Below are 7,301 nucleotides of genomic sequence, written 5' to 3'. Positions count from 1 at the left end.
ATGTCTGTGTGTCACGTTACACATTTAACGATGCCGGTAAGGGCTTCAATATTGGATCCATTTCCGGTGACAACCTACCAGAGATGTTACACAAGAAGTCCAAATGTGCTGCCCATTATAAAGTATCACCAGATGCCTTCATTGGTTCACGCCGGAATCAGTGGCCAGCGCCCGACCCATCAACTCCCTGTAGAACCCGAAGGAGCTGTCAAAACATTTACCAGGAAACCAGATGGGTCTGAGTGAGTATCAGAAAATGATTTGTAAGAGTACATGACTTTGTTCAGTACTGATCGGTTAAACAAATGGACTTAAGAGCCATATAGCACAAGGTGTTTTCAAAAGACCCGGTTGCTCAAAAGTTGACAAGCGATTAAGGAAAAAATTAATCATTTTTTCAGAAAATACAACAGCATTAAAGGTAACAGGAAACTCAAAATATACCAATCTGACTTGTCTTAGCAAACCTACAGGCGTTAAATGATAAAGAATACTCAAATTTCTTTAATTCATGTTTGAAAGTTTTAACTAATCATTGGTTATCTTTATTTGGTCTTTTAACAACCTGGCGGCATAACACTAAGTATATCTATAGGTTTATATCGACAATTAGCGGTGTAATTTTCCGAAATGTAGGTATAATAACACCCTATCTAGGTATTAAATCTGTCCCGGGTCCTCGTGATGGTTGGTTGGGTTGACAAGTTGGTTGGTAAGAGTTTTAGACAAGGATGGCGGCCCGTGTTATTCCAACCTCTAGTAAGTCTTGGCTCTGTCCGCCCCGCCATCGCTCCTGTGTTCCCGTGGCAGATACTTCCAGTCCTTACTAGTGAATGATTATGTTTGCTTTCGTCTACATTGTATCTACAATTGTACGTTTCCAGTCATTGTAGGCAGATTAGAAATAATCCGAATTTCATACCTGGGAAGACCCAAGTTTACAGTGACTTGAACGGTCTCACCAGGAACGCATTTTTTTGCACTGTAAAAATTGGAATGTCATGTTTAAAAGAAAGACAAATCTCTTTTCTGTCAATTTACTGGCAATTTACTACATTAAAAGAAGAGCCATGAAAGAAGAGCAATGAAAGAATAGTAAGTCGTTTTACTGTTCACTTGGCGAAGTATTTGGTGTTAAAATGACTTTGATGTTACCAAGACAGTGACATTTCTGGGAATCATGTTTAGATAATAGGGGTCTGAAACATAACGGTTGTACGGAACGTACAAAGAACAATACAACACAGTGTCCTTCAGAGGGGAGATAACTTTCAATGGAAACAATGCAAAGCAAAGTGTGCCGAGTAGGTATATTGTAATAGTTAAAACAGTTATAAATCCGTTAGGAAAATACTTGCTCGTCGTCGAATATCTTAATGTAAACTGTATATAGTTATAAGTCATTATCCATTTCCGTCCTAAATATAATTTTTTTTTGGAAATAATTGAGTTGAAAATATCAAGGTTTATAATAATGATGTCAAATAACATTCATTACATTTTGACGAAGCCAAATTCGTATGATTTACCAGGAATCTAGACTTGAAAACAGCCACAAACACACCTTATAGAGAACTCAAACCAACCATGCCTATACGTACCCGCGAGACCGAGGCGAGACCTGTCGAAAAGAAACGAGAGTTTGACACAAAGTTCGGGAAAATGGACATCAACATGATTAACAAGCTGGTCAACCGTATTCGTTGGACATCCACAACAACAGATGCCGGGGAGGAAGAGTATGCCTCCATTCCTGTTCCAGAGGTAAGATGTGCATTCTGTAGGCCAATTACCCCGAAACAAGAAGTCTTTAATCTTATTTGTAGTATGGTAGATAGTTTCTCGTAATAGTAAGGAATATCTCTATCTTTAGAAACGATTTCTGGACTCAAGGAGTCGGTTAATTATCACCTTCGGAATATATCAGTTCACTACATGTATCTAGTATCAAAGAAAAAAGGTGATCGACTTAAGTCACCTTCTTACCAAACGTCCAGATCAATGATGAGGAAACCAACCCCGTATCAAACTATAGAACACATCACAACAGTAAGATTAATCCAACCTTGGGTGTATTGGAAATGGCCTCTGTTTTAAATTTGTATTTCATTGCATAAAAGCTATTTCATCTTAGGGTTGAATCTCCTCCATCAGAAGAATCAGTGCTGGTCATAATGCAAATGTAGTCCAACTACCGCACACTGTGCATGTGTGTCGTACTTTATCTTGTTGACAAATAATCCTCACGGTGTACTCTGGGTCGCTTTTCCAGATCCATCCTCCAAAAAGCACTCTCGAGCCAAAAGCGGATATGGTTCGTTTGCACGGCCGGAAGTATGAGGATAGTCCTTCCGATTGGCAGAAGTGTATATTTTGGGATAGTGTGCAACCACGTGGAACTGTCACACATGGCGACTTGCTTGAAAAGACACATGGTCAGCCGGAAAAATTATTGGCGAAACGGTAAGGCCTGCCTTATTCCATCATGTATTTTTGTTTCATCATGTATTGTTTAATGAAGAAAAGGGAAGACAAATGTGTTCAATTTTCATTTCTTATAATCAGATATCATAAACATAATCAAATTGTAACCACGATCAGTAGATATTAGTCCGTGTTAAGGGCGATAACTCTGACAAAGTTAACTCTGTTCTTGTTTTCATTAAGAGAATTTTAGGTTGAGTAACATTGCTTTCGATTCTTTGGTAGCTACTGTGCTTGTCATACATTTACACGCCCCTCTTTCTGCCCTTGAAATTATCTGTCTTGTTTATTCTTGGGGACTTGATAAAAAATCGTAATTCGTAAGGGGCAATTTACTCACGCTGAAATAATCATGTGCAGTACCTCATTCTCGCCCCCATCGGCAGTCAAAACTTATCGCTATAACATACTGATAGAGTGGAAATAAGAGAAATAACTCTGGGAGATCAGAATACATGGAATTTAAGTCCGATATGCTTTTAAAAGTTCCGTAAGAATTAGTTTGATCTAAACCCGATGGTTTAATTTTCGTACAAATGGATTTTCTCTTGGCATTTTTTTCTTTGTTTACCTTTTTCGGCCTATTTTGAAAGACTTTGTTTATCTAAACATTTGTAGGTGTGGTATACATGTCTAGAAATGTGCACTGTTCCTTAACACCCCCTTTCTAAAATCTGTTATAGAAACCCGTATATTCAAACTTATCTATATTTGTAACATTATCTTCTATTGTCAGTAAACAGTTAACTGTAGCTACAAAGTGTCGTTCAAGTTATTGAAATGTACACTGTAGTAAAGTCACGCGATCACGAGAACAAGTCACACGTATAAATAGTATCGTGAGATATTAATACTAGGACAGGTAAAACAATACAACACCTGAGATATAGACAATGATATGTCAATCAGGACGCATACTGCCTTAACAATATGTGTATTATATTACGTTTGTCCATGTAAATCACCTCGGAAATCAGACACATCATTATTACCTGTATTACTTAATATTGTCTATATTTGACACACATTTTTACACTTTAAAGCATTGTGTCTACTCGTTATTTATAGAAACTGTATTAATCTTCACAAAGTTGTCGTACTATTCCAGCGTTTTCTTAGATCGGTATTGGAAACACTCGTAATACAAACTTTCTTGCGAAAACCTTCTTCCTTGGTTGCAAATATTGTTTGGACCAATATAAGATTTCATAGAGGTGTCTTGACTAGCAAGTTGGGGTCATCAGGCCACAAGTAGTTTCTTATAACATCTCTTATGTAATTCGGTAATTGAATCGTTGTAGATATTTACCGGTTTGATTCTTTGTCGTTATAGTTATTTACCTTTTTTATTCATTGTCGTTATAGATATTTACCGTTTTGAATCCTTGTCGTTATAGATATTTACCGTTTTCAATCCTTGTCGTTATAGATATTTACCGTTTTGAATCTTTGTCGTTATAGATATTTACCGTTTTGAACCCTTGTCGTTATAGATTTTACCGTTTTGAATCATTGTCGTTATAGTTATTTACCGTTTTGTATCGTTGTCGTTATAGATATTTACCGTTTTGAATACTTGTCGTTAAAGTTATTTACCGTTTTGATTCTTTGTCGTTATAGATATTTACCGTTTTCAATCCTTGTCGTTATAGTTATTTACCGTTTTGAATCTTTGTCGTTATAGATATTTACCGTTTTGAATCCTTGTCGTTATAGATATTTACCGTTTTGAATCCTTGTCGTTATAGATATCTACCGTTTTCAATCCTTGTCGTTATAGATATTTACCGTTTTCAATCCTTGTCGTTATAGATATTTACAGTTTTCAATCCTTGTCGTTATAGATATTTACCGTTTTGAATCTTTGTCGTTATAGATATTTACCGTTTTGAATCTTTGTCGTTATAGATATTTACCGTTTAGAATCCTTGTCGTTATAGATATTTACCGCTTTGAATCTTTGTCGTTATAGATATTTACCGTTATAATTCTTTGTCGTTATAGATATTTACCGTTTTCAATCCTTGTCGTTATAGATTTTACCGTTTTGAATCATTGTCGTTATAGTTATTTACCTTTTTGATTCTTTGTCGTTATAGATATTTACCGTTTTGAATCTTTGTCGTTATAGATATTTACCGTTTAGAATCCTTGTCGTTATAGATATTTACCATTTTGAATCCTTGTCGTTATATATATTTACCGTTATAATTCTTTGTCGTTATAGATATTTACCGTTTTGAATCCTTGTCGTTATAGTTATTTACAGTTTTCAATCCTTGTCGTTACAGATATTTACCGTTTTGAATCCTTGTCGTTATAGTCATTTACCGTAAACCTTAATCTACAGTTGGCTATTAAGACTTAATTTTCAAGTTTTACACTAATAACTTTCTACATCTTGTATTTGCACAAACCTTCGTTTCGGTTATTATATTAAGCATTTCAAAGAAAACATGTCAGGGTATCACTAGACCATTATGCGACATACGTAAATAACTTTGATACAGAGTTGTCGTTCTTTATAATCACTAAAAACCGTGGAATCATGACATTTCCAAGATGGAAGAGAATTATGTGAACGTGTGCCAGTATTTGTTTAGTTTAATTTACTTTTTATCTCATATTTACAGTGTGTTTTTATATTCTCTCATTTACCCATTATCTAAACATTAACTTAGTCTACCATTTTACAAGCAGAAATCAAACCGATTAAATGTTGATAATGTTATCTGTGTAACCTTTGACATCTACACTGTGAGGTTAAGTTCCTCGTGGCGATCTAAAGATGTTGACCAGTCCATAGATACGTATATATACATCGTTGTAGATATATGTCTCTGACCAATCTCTCACAGACAGAGGTGCGAGATTATAGTATCACGTGACTATCTTTATACATTCATTGTCCTTATCGAATTTCAAGCATTCAAACAAAGTATATCGATTTAATGCTGGCTGGAGTTCAATATAAGCACTAGTGTTACTGGACTGATCGTATTTTAATTGATTACGGAACGTTCGAACCGCAGACGGCTTGGGATACTACAGGGATGTGATCCGGACACGGGTTTATGTTCCGGACCGGAGTTGTGTTTGGAGACAAAGAGATATAACTATGAATTATTCCTATAATTATTGGTAATATATAGTTTTCATTAGATACAACTCTTTGGTATGTGAAACGCTCTACGTGTTTTGGTAAACGTAGGAAAATCGATTGGATTCGTCCGTGTTTAAGCATGAACTTAACAAATTTACGAACAACTGGAATTATTATATTAATTTTGAATCTTGACTAGTATCATCAACACAAAAATGGAGCTTTCCATTAATAGTATACTTCAAGATTTACTGTGTACATTAATAAGGTTTTGGGTTTTTAAAATCGATACATCATGTGATTTATTGTCTTTGGAACCATTTTATATATCATTTATATATCAAAACATCCTGAATAGTGTTTATTTATTTATTTGTTCATTCATTTATTTATCTATTTATTTATTTATTTATTTATTTATTTATTTATTTATTTATTTATTACAAGTGGACAAATACTGTTTCGCACTGCTTCATATTTATCAATTAATTAATCAATCAATTATAGATATACTGACGTCATTCCTATAATTGACCGTAAGATTATCTATAAGTTTGTTACAAAGTAGGCTAGGGTACATGTGTGATCTAGTTGTAATATTAGATATTTTAATTGTGAACATGTTTTTATATCATCATGTATGACGTTATACTGGGAAACGAGTTTTGTAAGAGATACATATCGGAATTAAGAAGTAATTGTTTGAGATAAGATACAAACTAGATACTTCCGGTAAGATAAAACTGTCTGAAATATTATTTAGAAACATACAGAACGACAAGAAGGGTGAAGACATACTTTTTTGCTTGTTTCTTTAAAAAAATGATAAAGAAACTTTATATAAATCTTGGTTGTTCTCTGTCTTCAGGAGGACGTAGTGGTGGTGGTTAGGGTTGGGAGGTAGTTCAGTTGGTAAAGCATCGGACTAATGCAGCCTCAGGTCGGACTAATGCAATCTTAGGTCGGACTAATGCAGCCTCATGTCGGATTAATGCAACCTCAGGTCGGATTAATGCAACCTCAGGTCGGATTAATGCAACCTCAGGTCGGATTAATGCAACCCTAACCTCAGTTCGGACTATTGTGACCTCAGATCGGACTAATGTGACCTCAGGTCGGACTAATGTGACCTCAGGTCGGACTAATGTGACCTCAGGTCGGACTAATGTGACCTCAGGTCGGACTAATGTTACCTAAGGCAAAGAGTTTTGTGGTTTTATCCATGTGACTCTCAGGAATTCATAACTTATAACCTCGGGGTCAAATAAATCACACTGGTATGTCTATGGAATCTTTTTCATAAAAGTGTCAAAATATTCATTTAAATGTTTCAGGAAAAGCCGGACAGGCGGATACCGAGAGGAATCCGAAAGGATCCGGAAAATGGCACACGATAATATGCTGGCCAATATATAGTGAGTAAGATACATCCTTATCTACAAAAGTGTCATTCGTGGGTCCACGTGATGGCAGTCAAAGTAATTACAGGGTAGCGATGTGATTAAATAGAACACGATCATTGTGTGAATCAGTCTTAGTAAACAAATATTGTTTAGGAAAATGACATTTATTTTAAAGAGGGACGATTAAACATACGACATAAATTCTCTTTGGGGTAACAATTCTGACAGCAGTATCAACTTTAATTTCAGAATACTTAATTTTAGCTTTATCGTGTCCTTACATAATTTCAATTAACACTTAATGCTTTTAT

General features: G+C 35.1%; 1 pseudogene; it reads left to right on the top strand.

Annotated features, from left to right (window-relative positions):
• On the top strand, positions 1-7,003 carry LOC132563164 (uncharacterized; annotated as a pseudogene).
• The last annotated feature ends 298 nt before the right edge of the window (positions 7,004-7,301 follow it).

Source organism: Ylistrum balloti, unplaced genomic scaffold, assembly GCF_031769215.1.
Source record: "Ylistrum balloti isolate Yb309-2 unplaced genomic scaffold, AGI_CSIRO_Ybal_v1 Utg371622, whole genome shotgun sequence".
NCBI classification, from domain to species: domain Eukaryota; kingdom Metazoa; phylum Mollusca; class Bivalvia; order Pectinida; family Pectinidae; genus Ylistrum; species Ylistrum balloti.
This window is presented reverse-complemented; position numbering and strand designations above follow the sequence as displayed.